Source organism: Acipenser ruthenus, chromosome 18 (genome assembly GCF_902713425.1).
Source record: "Acipenser ruthenus chromosome 18, fAciRut3.2 maternal haplotype, whole genome shotgun sequence".
Lineage (NCBI taxonomy): Eukaryota > Metazoa > Chordata > Actinopteri > Acipenseriformes > Acipenseridae > Acipenser > Acipenser ruthenus.
The window spans coordinates 24,243,003-24,259,461 of NC_081206.1; the positions used below are offsets into that span (position 1 = coordinate 24,243,003).

The 16,459-nt window shown below is 37.5% G+C and overlaps 1 protein-coding gene across 4 annotated transcripts in view; it reads left to right on the forward strand.

The window, feature by feature from the left end:
* The window catches only part of LOC117420581 (A-kinase anchor protein 6-like), a 111,305-nt gene that overhangs the window by 38,130 nt on the left and 56,716 nt on the right, over window positions 1–16,459 (forward strand). The window lies entirely within an intron of this gene.

Consider the following 16,459-nt stretch of genomic DNA (forward strand, 5'->3'; position numbering starts at 1 on the left):
AGAATGCTTTTAAATTGTTTCGTTGCAATTATAAATCACTATAATCAGTGCAATCATTCAGCTCTGACATCCATTAGCTGCTTGGTTACAGCAAATTAACAAAGAAGCGAGAATGTGATTCATTATCTCATTCCTGTTAATGACTATCAGATGCATTGTCTAATTAGAGGATGGTCGTTGTAGTGGGAGGAAGGTCATATGCTTTGCTACAAATCTTCCTGCACTGTGTGTTTAAATCCTCAAGACTGTGCCTTGGTTGAATAAACAAGCACTTCTCTGAAAAGAAGAAGGAACGGTCACTAGTCTGGAGTGCACCTGTTGACAGCACCTGGACTGCTTTTATTGACTGAGACGGCTGTGGTTGAGGCTGTGGACCCGTTCGATCAAATAAAGACACTCTGCACTATGTGTGTGTTTGTTTTAGGGCAATATACACCCAGGTAATATCAGTACGTGTATGGTTACTGTAAAGGAGAGCTATACATGGATTAAATCAAACATGCACTGGCTTACAGTATACTCATGTTGGCACTGTAGTAACATATTGTTTAATATCACTAAAGTTTTTCTCTAACTATAAGGCCACTATAATTTGTATTGAATTCTGGAATTTGTAAAATAATATTTGAATGTTCTAAAAAGCGGTGGCTCTTATTAAGGTCATCCTAAAACGTGTAAGCCTGCTGTAGTCATTGTGTTTTAATTGCAGAGTGTAGTTAATAAGGAGGATCATTAAATCACCCTTGAGTATTAACAGTATACAAAATATGACAGAAATATTCAGAATACAGTTAGATAAAGATTCTATTCAGAATTACTAAGTGCACATTGTTTTATGATGAATCCTTGGTTATTGCTTATTATTGTCAACTACAGTGGCATGTGGATGTTGACATTTCTCATCTTTCCAATCGGTCATCGCTGCTTACTCATAAACAATATAAAAATAAAGGTGATGGAAAATATAGTCTTAAGAATCCATTGGCATGTGTGGTTACCTGAAACGGAGGCAGCACACCAAACTGGGTTATACAGGGGAACCAATATTGACATTTCAAATGTAGTGATTTTACACAGGTTGGCTGGTAATCTTAATTGAATTTGGTGTTAAAACACCTGTGTGCCATTTATACTCATGTGCCAAATTAAATATTTATAAGAGGGACTTCTCTCCAGGGCAATGGTCAGGGCTTTTCTTTTCATTAGCCATTCTATCTCTGGTAATCTCGGGCTGCTTTAGGTACGAGAGGATTGTAACATATTAGTTATTTACTATAAGCGTGTCATGGCAGAAAAGTATTTAAAATATAATCTTGTAAATCAGATACAGATATATCTTGTTCAGATTAGGCCAGTTTACAGATTATATACTGTATGTATATATATATATATATATATATATATATATATATATATATATATATATATATATATATATATGTTGTTAACCCCTGTCCACCCATCTTGGTCGGCTTACCCCGGGCAGGTGGCTGCGAGAGTCTCGCAGATTGTTGGAGACCAAAGGCTTGCTTTACTCGGCAGTGGGAAATAATGCACTGACTCAGCCAGTTTAATTAAATGAACATTGCAGTTTATTATCAGCACTGCAGGGCCTGTCCCTGTGACTATAGCCCTCTGTGTAGTACACTCTAACGTAGCACAGTCCAGCAGTACCTGTCTCTACTGCAACTGGGGAATCAGAGCACGCAAACACTCTCGCTCCGGGTTTGTATAGCAGGGCTCCTTCCTGCCACAAAAATGCATCAATTTATGAGACTCTGAGGAGGAGGAGGAGGAGGAGGAGGAGGAGGAGGGAGTACACAAAAACACAACCAATATATAAATCGACGATACCAACACAGGGGACTATTTACATACACTAGACCCCACTAGTATAACAATGCTTGTCTGTATCACAGCAATATATATATATTTATTTAAACTTAATCACGATTGTTTGGATATTTGTATTCATGGGTCACATTGGGAATGCATTATTAACATTTTTACTCGAGAGCATTCGGCAGGAGAAAGAGAGTTTCTCTTCTAAGCATATGTGTGTATCTTGATCTTGCTCTCGCCTGCAACCCTGCTTGTTGTCTTCTGTTCCCACAATTAGCTATTCATACAATTACCAACACCAGCATTGTTGCAGGAGGGATGCGTGAACTTGATTTATGATGTGTGAATAAAAACATCGGAATAACACAGCATACAGCTAAGGCAATGCATTGCATGCAAACATGACAGGGTGTTCTGTAGCACTTTCACACTTTGTAATAGTGACATACACTACATGTACTGTATGTATATATGCAATACTGTTCATATAGTACTGTGTTTAAATTTGGCTTACAATATAGGTAATAGGGATACACTGGTATTACAATGTGATATAATTTAGTTACAAAATATATTTCCCATGTACTGTATCAATACATAAACAGCATACAGTATAAACAGTTGAAGAACATTTTATAACAATAAACTAAATGCAAAAGTATTGTATGAAATACATCTGAATATGTTTCAAGTGAATAGCAGCAATTCTAACAGTAACAACTGCATTAATCCTTAGAAGCACAGTCAATATTTGGTCATTAATTCTCTTTTGTGAAACAAGACACAAAAGTGAAATGCTTGCTGTCATTCCTGTAATGTATTATGTTGTGAGGATCCTCACATTCTCCCTTGTATGCCATTAAGGTGTGCATAAACCTGTGTTAGTCTCTCTTGACAGCTATAACAGTTTGTTACAATTGCACTAAACATATGCTCATGGTGTCGTTTTTTTAAATCTGAATTATTTTAGCTGGACCATAAAGTTTTAATGCTTCTGGATGCTTTCAGAATTGTAATATTATCAGACCCCATTCTGCTTTTTTATTATGTTGTAATTAAAACACGGGAATATCATTTTACTGGTACAGCTGAATTCAAACAAACTTCAGAAAGCATATATTTTTCCAATTTATTTATTGTTTGGATTATTTATTTTGTGAAAAAGTCCTAGTTGTAATGTTTTTAACACAGTTGCTACATTTTTCTCCAAAATAATATTGCAAAATACTTGAATCAACCATGACGGTATGTTTTTGTATCCTGCTTTTATTGAAATCTCTAATTTAAAATGCAGTTTGAATCATGATTCATAGAAGTGCACAAAGATACCAGACCAACATGGTTGTAAGGGGGTATGTAAAATGGTTACAAATACTGGGATATGATCTCTCTCCCTCCCCCTCCCTCTCTCTCCCTCTCTCTCTCTCTCGCTCTCTCTCGCTCTCTCTCTCTCCTCCCTCTCTCTCCCTCCCCCTCCCTCTCTCTCTCTCTCGCTCTCTCTCGCTCTCTCTCGTTCGTGCACCTACAGCTATGGATGTTTTAGACAGGTCCCTTCTTTTCTTTAATATTCAACTCTTTGAATAATCTCACTCATATTCTTCTCTTTAAGCACACAATACCACTGTACTATTATAATTCCTTATCACCCATCAGCTATGTCTTTTGTTTTTCTCGACAGTTTTATAATGTACTGTATGTGAAAAAGAAATTGGAGCTGGAATGAGCAAGCTGGTCTTCTTTTATTGACTCTGAATAGTTTTCCATTACTTCAGTCCAAGCTCGATGTGAGGTTTGATCGCAGTAGTGAAAGACCCACCGCTTTAGAGCACAGCAGTAATTCACACGCACCTGTATTTATTTTCCTTTAATTAATCTCAGCGCATACAGAGGTTGTCTTCTGTCAGGCACAGCTATCTAACAGGACATGGCAAACTGTCAGTGCAACACAGTGTAGTGCATTTCAAAGGCAGGGTAACTAATCTGCTGTCAGGCTCTTAAATTCAAAGCTTTATGACTCTGTCTACAAACAACCACATAAGATTATCTAGAGCTAATGATTACCCTACATTGGTCTACATTGTTTTGAGAGGAGTCTATACATTCTTTACAAATGTGCTCCTAAAAAACCCAAAGAGACAACAGTGACAAGACATATTCAATGCAGCTTTACATATTGCTGTTTTTTATCTTCTTTTGGTGGATATAGTGTGGAAAAAAGGTAGAGTTCAGAAATTGGGTGCCAGGCAATTCTAGGTTTTTATCTATTTTTTTTTTTTTTTTTAATGTACTTATTTTTCACTGTTCATCTTACTGTGCAATGCAGGAAAATCTCCAAACTAGACTGGAATTAGAAAACCACAAAAATAAAAATTAGGGCTATCCTATGAAAATGCTTTAAAGGACATTGTGCTACGGTAACAAAATAATTCCAGTTCATCTTTCTAAACCGTATTCCTGTCACTTTTTAGATTGCACATATTCTTATATGAAAGATGCACACATTATATTGAACATGTTTTTTTTGTGTTTTCAATGTTGACTTCATTCATGTAACCTCTGGAAGTTGATGTGGAGCGTCTGATTGGAGTATGTGCAAGCAGTGCTCGATACATTTTCTCTCCTAACAGCTTCAAATAAATAACCATAAAAAAAATCAAATTCACCTTTACCATAATGTGTGCATGTTTCATAAAGAAAATGATGGCAATACATTTTAGGCAAGATTTACTGAAATTATTTTCTTAGCGTCATGTATTTTAATTAAAATTTCAGTTCCATTTGCATCACTTTAGGGTGCCTAGAAATAATAAAAATGTTAGAATCTGTTTCAATTGACGGTAATCGGTTACATAACAAAAAAAACAAAAAACAAAATTGCAGCTCCAATTGGAAACATGTACCGTAATTGTTTCAAATGTTAAAAATCCATTGAAGAGGCTCAGTATTGTTTCACACCTAGTTTGTGGACTTTTTGTTTTGCTGTCAGAGTATATTTCCTCCCAAGTTGGATCTATGATGCCAGGCCCACTAGCTCTTGTTCCAAAAGTGTTTTTTTTCTGTTTTATTTTTTTATTAGCAAGTAGGATTTATCTACTATCTACACAGGCAGCCAGCCTGCTCCAGGGAACTAATTTTAGCTGTACTTCTAGGCTGACTTGAGCACAGCAGGTGATTGAACCCATGCATTCCAATCCAGAGGCCTCTGCTAACCACTAGGCTGTGTGCATGCCACCCTATGTGTCTGCAGACCCCAGAAAGGATCTGCTCGAAGTGTATTTAAGGCTGGAGGCTTAAACTGATCTTGACTTTAATATGGAAAATGAAATGCTGCTTTGATATGTACTTGTTTAATGAAAAAAAAAGGTCCACTTTCTTTTGGCACAGATATGAACACCACAAAACTGCTGTTGACCAATGTGCGATTAGTATTGGTATGATAAAAATTACAATTGAATTATATTCTGGAATTAGGAATGACACAGCGTGTTTGACAAGTGTGAAGTATCATATCCCTTGCCTTTTTTATGAAAGTTATTTCATGTTTATTTATTAATTCAAAATATATGTATATTTAACTCATCGTTTGGATCTGAGCATTTTTGACAGCATTGATGTACATGGCACCCTTCTCATCATGTCATTAAACCATAGATCAATTAAACCAATGTAATATTATTTCAATAGAAATGATCTTTTGGACTTCCCCTTGGGAGCCCTTTACATCATTATTTATGGCAGACACATACAGTGTAACTGTAGTTAAAAATACATGTTAGTTTGGTAGGTAGCCCAGTTTGTAATTATTAGAAATGTCAACACTGTTGACATTATTTGGCTAAAATAATGCCTTAACCTTTGACCCAGCCCCAGCAGGTACAGTAAGAGTAATATTACACTTTATAATATATATTAACAGCACTGGTAAAGAAGGTATATTTAAAGTTACATATGTTTTGTGCATCTGCAAAAGTACACAATTAAGTGTAATTAAATGTGTGTTTTTAGTAATGGGTATATGGCTTTTCAGGTCTAATTGTGAGTCCTGTCCCATATCTAGATCTTATTTTATATATTATACTGTAGGAATCTAGTGTTTTGTCCTCTTGCTAAATCGTAAAGAATAATATGTGCTTGTTACTTTCAATCACTGGTGTGCAACAATGCCATCATGCCGTGATAGAGTATCATGATATGATTTGTGCCACAAAACACACTACATCAAGCAGAGGAAAAGCTTTTGTTGACAGGGTGTCTATGCTGTTTCCATTTGCTATATATACACTGTATAGCAAGCCAAAAAAAAAAAAAAAAGCTAAATATCCCTGTCAGGATGTGAGTGGTGGTGCAGGTGAAAGTCAATGTCCACAGAAGCAATATAATAATAAAACAGTCCTGTTTATTTTAAAAGGCTACCCCTCTACCATCAATGTTATTGGGGATGTAAACGGTGGGTTTGCAGTCCCAAGCAAAAAGCAATAAAACAATAAATACAGTGTCCAATCCACACGTGCACACACGGGTTGAGCTGATGGAGAAGTGCAGGTGCTCCAGGGACAGTCCAGGACAGTCTGAGTTTTCCGTGCTGCCATTCGGCCTCTCCTTAGCCCCCTGCATGTTCTCAAAGTGCGTGGATGCCATCCTAGCCCCCTTGCGGTTGCAAGGGATCAGGGTGTTGAAATGCCTGGTCGACTGGTTGATCTGCCCCCAGTCACAGGAAGGAGCAGTGGCCCACACGGCGATCGTGACAGAGCATCTGGCGAGACTGAATGCCATGTCCCCATTGATTCTGTGTCCCCAGGTGCTCATTTCCTGGTGACACGTTTTTTGAAGGGCACTCGGCGGTTACGTCCTCCTAGAAAGGAAGTCCTCCCCGAGTGGAGTCTAGACGTGGTATTGGAGGCTCTCACTAAGGCCCAGTTTGAGCCTATACATTCCATAGAGCTGAATTATCTCTCTATGAAGACAGCCTTTTTGTTAGCCATGACTTCTGCTAAGTGGGTTAGTGAGCTACAGGATCTGTCAGTGCACAGTGCCTACATGCGTATTTGGGATGATGGAAACAGGGTATCGTTATGCACGAACCCCACTTTCCTCCCTAAGGTGGTTACGGCTTTCCACTTAAACCAATCGGTGGAATTAGACGCTTTCCATCCCCCTCCTTTTTCCTTGGAGGAGGATCAGAGATTGAATTCCCTCTGCCTGGTTCGGGCATTGAGAGGTTATGTGGATAGGACGAGAGCGCTGCGTCAGTCTGACCAGCTCTTCATCTGTCATGGTGAAAGGACCCTGGATCAAGCCCTCTCAAAGCAGCGACTGTCCCACTGGATTGTGGACACAGTCTCAACTGCATATACCAATGCCAGTCTACCCCCACCTGGGGGGTTGGCCGAGCACTCTACCAGAGGAGTGGCTACACCATGGGCCCTCTTTAGAGGAGCTTCATTGACTGATATCTGTACTGCGGCTAGCTGGGCTACTCCGCATACATTCACCAGGTTCTATCGACTGAACGTGGTAGATTCCTCTATACCTTCATTAGGCACAAGGGTCCTTGAGGTTGCACGCTCACACCACAAAGATTAGTTTGGCGGTAGCGAGACGTCCCTCGTCTGCTGTCTCCGCTCATGCTCCCTCGTGGCGGCTTTGATATACTTTCCCAAAAGTGTTGTTGTTGGTCATCTTCGAATTGAAAGGGAACGCTAGGTTACGGATGTAACCCCGATTCCCTGAAAGAGAAAACGATCAACAAACCTTGCAAGGTCGCATCACTCGCATTCGTGGGTTCAATGCAAAAGAGAATGTGATCTCTGCGGAGTGACTACTTATTCCCTCGGTAGGCGGGACCAAAGACATCACTCCCCGGAGGGGCCTATCGGCAGCTCGAACATAAAATGCTCAGTAAATACCTGACCTGTGGCAGGCATATCCCAAAAGTATTGTTGTTGGTCATCTTCTCTTTCAGGGAACCGGGGTTACATCCATAACTTAATGTTTCTTAGATTGCCTGATGTTGAATAAAATATTGAAATTATGTTCATATAGTTTTTTTTTTATTTTTAATTATGTATGCATCATAATATTCTACTAGGTGATGCAAAACTTTTGGCCATAATGTAAATTATATTTGTGTACATAGCTTACAGTGTGGTACTGACAACTACTGTACCTCATAGTGCATACCTCTCCTGTGTGTCCGGGTGCAAACTAGCAGTACCACACGGTGAAAATGGCCAGCGGTGCCGCGCCGCGCCTGCCTGTCTCTGGCTTTACAGCTACGGATGTGAAGGCTTAACACTAACCTTACCTACCTCACGTCCTTCCTGGTTGTGAGGTAGATTTACAGCTCAGATTCCTTCTCACCCGCTCACAATCAAACAAAAACTCATAGCAAAAACATGTGGGGGTTTCCATTTTAGCAAATATGCATATCTTAATAAGAAGTGACAAGCTTCCCATGTACTACTGTTAGTTCATTTCAAGACAGTATTATGTTTCATTTTGCTACTGCTGCTGATAATATATATATATATATATATATATATATATATATATATATATATATATATATATATAAAAACTAGCTCACACAGATGCAGTAGCACACATACAGAAACTCCTCTGTGTTGACTTAATTTGTTTTTTTCCTTTGGCTAGCTGTGCGCTTGCTGAATTCTAGAATCAAAACCAGATTTTGTATTTGTATTGTGCATTCAACAGTTGGCAATTAGACCAAAGATTATAAAATCTGCACACAAATATAATCAACATGGAGCACTTTAGGCTGTAATTATTAGACTGAGTAATTTTAGAAAATGTGAACTGTAATAGAGAGCTATTACTTTGATTTCCTTTGTGGTTAGCTGGATGTCTGCCTGCCAAAGCTGCAGATGTTTAATGAATCCTATTAAACTAAATACAATAAAACCTAATCTGATAGGAAAGGTTTTGATATAATAACGCGGTGTGTCTGATACATACTTGACATCTAGTACAGTAAAGGGTTTGCATCTGCGTCAATATTATTGCAGGTATGAAGTGCTTATCAAGCAGTGGGACACAAAGTACATTTTACATGAAAAGCCTTCAGTCCCACCTAATAGGCCTATTCAAGTATTTATTTCCTTTCCCCTGATTGCTTCCTTTCTATACAATGCAGACCGGTAATAACAATTGTGCAATGTGCATAACTGGGTGGGTAGATTATATTGTGACATCATATATTTTTTTATAGAAATACCCTTGCCAAATGATCTTTAATGTGACCAATGGTTCTTTACTTAACAGACTTCTGAAGTGGTGTGACTGATTTGTAGAATGATACCACAGTCGTAACATTTTCATTGGTCTGAATCGATACACACAGGATATCCATGGCAGTATTATGCTATGGTTTGCCATGGGCCCTGCTAGTGTTGACTTTATGCAAATACACTGGTCTCATTACGGCATCACAAATTGGATTGTAAACGTGTGTGTAAGGAAAACACTATAGTGACACTCATAACACTATGGGGCTTTTATTAATTGGAGAGTAGAAGCACAAAATGCATTAATGCATCAATACAGTTTAAATGGAAAGATGGAAAACATTCATATTAAAACAGATTGGGACATAACAATAACCCCCAATATTGTGTGAAATACCAATAGTGGGATAGGCTTTCAGGAGGAGCATAGCCAGAATAAATAACAGTGTCTTATTTAGACTAGCGTTTTGTATTGTTCCTGTAAACTCATATTATATTATTACTCATATTACAACTGTAAACATGTAGTATCATATCACAGTTTGTGTTGAAAGAGTGTATTTGAAGATGTTATGTGGTATAGGTTTGTTAATGAATAATATTTTAAAACATTGTCTAGTCTGTTGAATCCCTGCCAAAATCAAATTATGTTTTTGCGCAATTCCCCTCCCCCCCCCCCCCCCCCCCCTTTTTTTTTTTTTAGCTGTTCAAGCAGTCATCATATTCATTTATTATTATTTTTTAATCAAAAGACCTCATAGCTGAGCTGGTAAACATTAAAATGTCAAGATTGTTATGAAATATCTATCATGAAATTACCTTATCATTTGCACTGATTTAACATGCCTAGCAGGTGAAAGACAAAAACATGTGTTATCATCCCTAGGGAACCTTCAATGAATGTCATTGTAGCTTCATATGTCTTTCTTCTCTACCTTCTTGAAGTGATATAAAATTCTAATGTGTGCCCTCTGGTTCCATCTTCACTGAAATCTAACCAAACTGCTGAAGGTAAGATAGCGGCAATGGAGCATGAAAAAAGAGAAGAAAAAAAAACTCAAAAGAGAAGGAAAAAGTCAGTCGTGCAATATCTTATTGAATAATAATAATAAAAAAGTCCCCCCTCAAAAAAACTACTCATGCAAAGACTGAAATTAGCAGGGTTCATTGGGAAAATAAAATTCTTTACTGTTGTGCAAGCTCGTCACATCTCCTAAACTTTTTTTTTCGTTTCTTGATGAGCTACAATTATTTATTTTGAATTTTTATTGCCACGTTGGACAGATGTTTAGACTACTAAAACGTTACATTATTCAGAAAACTGCGTATGCAGATGTGAATTGCTTCTATTTACAGCTGGTAGGATGAACACTTTAAAGTTAGAAAAGGGGATAAACATAAAAACGCATCTAGTTGCTGACCTGTCATAACTGACTGTTAATTGCTGTTTTAAACATTAATGCCGATATAATACAGACGTTTGTTTTATCTGGAATAAAAAGCAATACATGTGTATCAGTAATTATCATGTAGAGTATACTGTATGTAAGTACATGCTACCTTATTTAAATTAGTTCACAAGTAAAAAAAAGGGAAGTGCATTACACAGTACCTACAGGAATGTATTTATTTTTTTATCAATGTATTAACTTACATGGAGTATGAAGACAGAAAGGGACTATTAAAGCAGAATGTGTAAAGTGCTAAAGGATATGACATGGCTTTCAAATCACATTTCTTTTCATCCACCACGTCCATAAAAACTAGATAATCCACAAGTGCAACGTTTATGTGCAATAGTCTCTCAGGGGAAAGCTTAATCTGAATCGTGTCCTTGTTCAATGTCACAATAAGCTTCCACCCCTACTGGGGTATCGAAACTTCTATCAACAAGAAACTTTTCGCTTAACATTTTGGACAGGCAGAAATTGTATTTCTTAAAATGTAATTTGGACCCAGGCAGCTACCACCAGCAATTCAGTTATCTGGAATGCACAGAAGGTTCCCTAGTCTTTTATTTGAGAGTTTTCACGTACAGCAAACCAAATAAAATGTTTCAGTTATTTATCTTTTCTTCTTTTTTTATGTTGGGTGTTATAGCTTAGGCCTTCTAAAGCAATTTGAAAAACAATGGAAAGATATTTTGGTGGTTGAAACACCAACACGGCAGAGCTGAGGTGAGTTTGGAAAGGCCCCCTATCTCTGTATTCTTTATCCAGGGAGTACAGATTCTGAATGGAATTGTGATCCCTTGTGAGATGTTCTATGTGTCTTACCAGTTCTCCATGGATGGTCCAGGCTACTTTTTATTTTATTTTTAGCTAACCACATAACATATAAACAACATAAATAATACAATAATTCCTGCATCCAATTCATATTTAGTATGTAGAGTTTGTGTTAGGGATTGGGTTAGGAGTAGGTTTAGTTTAAGCAGATATGTTTTCATTGCAACATAGAATTCTGATTGCTAGTTAGATTCTTGGAGCTCCTTATCTATATATATATATATAAAAAAACACCTCAGCGATTCATAACTTTGTACTGTCTAGAGTAATGTTGCTTCAATTTAACTTACAGTGTTCCAGACCCCCCTGTGGTGTTTAGAAGAAAAACGTTACTTTACCTTTGTTGTTTTCTGTGTTGTCTATATAGCAGCAATTTCTTCTCAACATATTCTTGATTGTTTCCATCCTTTTTTTATTCCTACATCATAGGTAATCAACTAGGGGATTACATTTTGTAACTATTACTGAGAAACATTCGCCAGGAGAAAGAAATAAGTTCTTCTAAACATCCCACTACAGTATATCAAGTTCATGCTACCTCCTGCAACAATGCTGTGATTAAAATGAGTAGCGCATTGTGGGAAAAGAAAACCAGCATTGTTACAGGAGGGAGTGTGATCTGAAATGCACTGCGATCCTTAGAAGAGGTTTTTTCCTCTCCTGGTGAACAATCCTGAGTAAATGTTGAGAAATGTTTTGCCCATGTGATTACAAAATTTGGCAATATGTTTGAAAAATATACTGCCGTGATACGGACAAGAGTTACGTGTAAACTTTGCAGGGTGTTCTGTAACACTTAAAATTGGATAGTACAAGTAAATCGCCAGCGATTCAGAGTTTAAGAAGCTTGATTAAAAAAACAGCTTCCTTTTTTTCTAACTACTGCTGGTTGTTCGACTAACATAGAGGACAGGGGATAAGGGAGGGGGAGGCTTGTGATTAGATTCCCATGTCAATGGTAGCAGACAGTAATATTAGGAATGTAATAAGTAACTTCTGATTTAGTAAGCTACTTAACATCAGATGAAAAATCTGAGAAAATGAATAAAGGTTTGCATAGCAATTTTATCAGGCACGTGCATTTAAATACACATTTCTCTGAGCCCTTTGAACTCTTTTGGGCCAGGCTCCATATGTTTAAATAGTAAGTGATTATTATCTTTGTATCGATGATACAGAGTACAGGCAGCAGCACAGTAATCAGGAGAAAGGTAGCTAAAAAAGGGCCTTTGGAGTAGGCTTTTAGTCTATTTCCACCTGCTGAATAAAACTACAGTAATGCTCCCTTGATGCTTTGCAAGCTACAGCAATTGTGGGCGGCTGTGACGTCAAATATGTAGTATATACTTGTGGCAGGGCAGAAGCCTTGCTGCTGTAAACAGTGTGTGGGAATGTACGGTTGGCAGGGATGGGGTTAAATCTGTCCCTGCCAACAATCACAGGTATGGCCATTCCCCAATGAGGTAATTGAGTGCTAATTGGGGAGTGGCCACATGTATATAAGGAAGGAGAAATCCTTTGTCTGGGGAAGGTATTGGTGAGGAGTGTTGGGACGGAGTATTGGTGAGGAGTGTTGGGACGGAGTGTTGGGATGGAGTATTGGTGAGGAGTGTTGGGACGGAGTGTTGGGATGGAGTGTTGGGACGGAGTGTTGGGACGGAGTATTGGTGAGGAGTGTTGGGACAGAGTGTTGGGATGGAGTGTTGGGACTGTGTTTTAGAGACTATTCAGCAAAGGCCATTGCCCAGCCTGAATAGTTGAATTTGTTTCGTATTGTTTCGTGTGAACCTTTTGTTTTGGTCTTCGTACCTTGTTTATTTGTTTTACTGTGTATTAAATATGCGCAACAGCACTTAAACTGCAGCTCCTTGTTTCTGAGTCTCTCATTCCCTGATGCTATCTTGGTGCAATACTAATGTGTTCAGTTATAACCTGTTCAGTAGTTCAGAACTGTGTTTGTTCAGAAAAGCACAGTTTAATTACTGTCTCAAAAGTTTTTTCTTCTGTATCTGTACTTTTGTTGATTACAATTAGATCTGAACACATCCATACAGCACTTTGTAGAGGGATCCAAAAGTAAAGTTAGACTTTGAAACAAGGTTAAATTTGATTTAATACTAACTCAATGCTAACGTGGTGCCAGTTATTTATATCAAGGCCAAGGGAGGACCCACCCAAAGCAATCAAAGCCACCAGTGCCTTTAATTGGAGGAACGTTTTTTGGACACTGTTTTATGTGTTAAAATTACTGGAAGATGTTATTTAGTAATTCATAAGACTGTTTTATAACTAGAAAGTCCATATAAAGAACCTAGATGTTTCATGCATTAGTGTAGAATTATGCATGTTTCAATTTCCTAAATATTTGGAAGACAGTAAATACAAGTACTGTGCATATATTAGATGGCATATGTCAGAATGCTGCATCCTGAGGACCACACATATTAGATATTTTTACATCTACTGTTGCACGTTGAAAACCTGTTAGGACAGATTGTTTACTTTTATAGCTCTTAAAAACAATTGCATAACCCTAGGACAGCATATTTTTTCATCTGTAAAAGTTGCATACATTTTTTATATAAAATGTGCTACAATTGTAAAAGACATTAAATAGGATTAATGTTAATTACTATAAAATTATTTTGTTTGTGGTCTGTTTTGACTAATTTTGACCACTTGTGCGACTCACACCATTAAATCTAAAAATATTTATTATAAACATAAATGAATATGATTTCATATAAGAATTTCTATTAAAATAAGTAATCCTCATCTCAGATGTATGCAAATGAAATAAACCCTTACCCTAATCCTTTCCGTGATTCATTTGACGGTTATGGTTTTATATCACTAAGTGCTGAATGCCTGGTGAATTCATGATAACTTTGTATGTATTCAATAACAAATCACTTTTAATTTCATGCTTATTTTACAGTATTTTGAATATACGGCAGTTAGTGGACATTATTAACCTTTTCTTTTATTGCAGATGTATATTCAGCAACAGATAAGTTGCAGTTTGGTGCCTGTTCTTTCTACAGAACAGCCAATATATGCATTAAAAGAACAGTTCTGTTCCAAGTGACTGAGTGAAATGAGCCTGAAGTCATTTCAAGACTGGGAACTGCACCTTTTAACAGTTCAAAGCTTACTGAATACTCATCTGTAGGCTGTTTTCAATTTTTTGATAGAGCAACTGCCCCACGGATTATACTCACCAACTTAATTATGTTTTAAAATGATATTTTAATTAAATATCAAGGTAGGCAAAAATGGATTTCAAAATAATTAATTAAACATCAAAAAAAAAATTGAAACCTTATTTTTTTCTGCTTGAGCAGCAGAAAAGTAAGAAGCCTTATTTAGGTCTCTTAAAGATCCAATCTAATTTAATTCTCTCTTCTCTAAATAAACATTCCTAAAACCCTTTTTCATCTGGGGGAGTAGTGATGATAGGGGTAATCAATATTTCTAGCATTTTAATTAAAACCGTTAGTGGAATAAATCCATTTAATTATCAGTTAATGAAATACAAGGTCATTTACCTGACAGCAACTTTGAAGGTGGCTTACTGGTTAGAATAAAGCACAGCCGTTTAGCTGCTGTCAATTGTATGGTTAAAATATTTTCAACTGGTTAACCCCTTGAGTTCTAGTCCTAGTTGGTAGTTTAGGCAGCCTGTTCAGAATATATTTAAACAGTTTAGTGGGCATAAGAAATACACAAAGCAGGAATGCTTAATACTATATATCCATGCACCTTCATTCACGGCTAACAGAAATTTGATATGCGTTTACAAAAAACTGTTCTTGAACTGTTACACTTTCATTACCATTTCTAAACCCTATTTTTTTTAATTAACAAGGATAAATGAACATACAACACAAAACAGAGTAAGGCATGGTGTCTAGCAAATTAACCTCTGTTTGGGTAAATTCATGTGCTCTTTGAAAACGTCACAGGCAATTTAGTTATGCTGCCTTTTAGTGGTGGGCATTTGCAGAGAACCTCATGAGCTTTTGAGTGAATGCTTCATACCCAGACAAGAGGGTTACCAACTAAAACGTGACTTCTAAAGGCTATATCTAATAATGTTTTAGAAACTACAAAGGGGGTGATGTAAGTAAAGGCGCAGTGCAAATAATTGCGGATGCAAAATTCAAATTGCATTGCAGCCAGGCAATTATTTTGCACTGTGCCCTATGTAAGCTTACGAGCAATGCAAATTACTCAACAAGCACAATTAATGATCACCAATTATGATAATGAGAATCTCAATGAGCGCATCGGTCTATTTAGAGGCCGCACTTGCAGAGTTAGAAGTACAGAGAGCAGTAGTCGCTGTATGACGTTTGTGGAGCAGAAAAATACAAAGCAAAAAAAATGTCCTCTTGGCCCACGGAAAAGAAAAGAAAAGTTTTCTGAGAAGGAGCTAAGAGTCCTTACGGGTGAAGTCACTCAGCATGAAAAGGAGTTGTTTGGAAAAGCCGCAGTAAATATCAGTAATGCTAGTATCCTTAGCAAATGATATGTATTGGCCTTCCCTTATTAGCATCACATCCATAAATGTGTCTAGCACTCTGGAAAAGGTGGATTGTGCTATCCCTCCTGACATTCCAACTGTGGTCTGAAAGGAACCAGAAGCTAAGTAATGCAGATAACACAGCACTTTCACATGTGCAGGGATTAGCCGCCCCTAGATTGATGCTGGGGTCTAGCTCATCCCTCAATTCAGGTCTAGGATGACCTGCGGAGTGAGATGATAACACTTTAGCACTGCATTCTCTGGCATCCCAAAGTGACCCTGGGATTGAATATGCAGGGTCTTCTTCAACTTGCCCTTCTCCTTCGAACAAGTGTCGCCTCATCAGGACGTGTACCACAGCAGCCATCCTGAAGCCAATGACAGGTCTCTGCAGGTGTGTGCTTTTATATAGCTCTTAGTTTCTCGCTTCTACAATGGTTTGCCGAAGTGCAAGGCAAAATCCTTACATCACATTATAATGTTTGCACCTGCTTAGTATCCAGATCTCGCCAAATTCCATGCTCTTTTCTTCATTTGAATGCATTTCAATATAA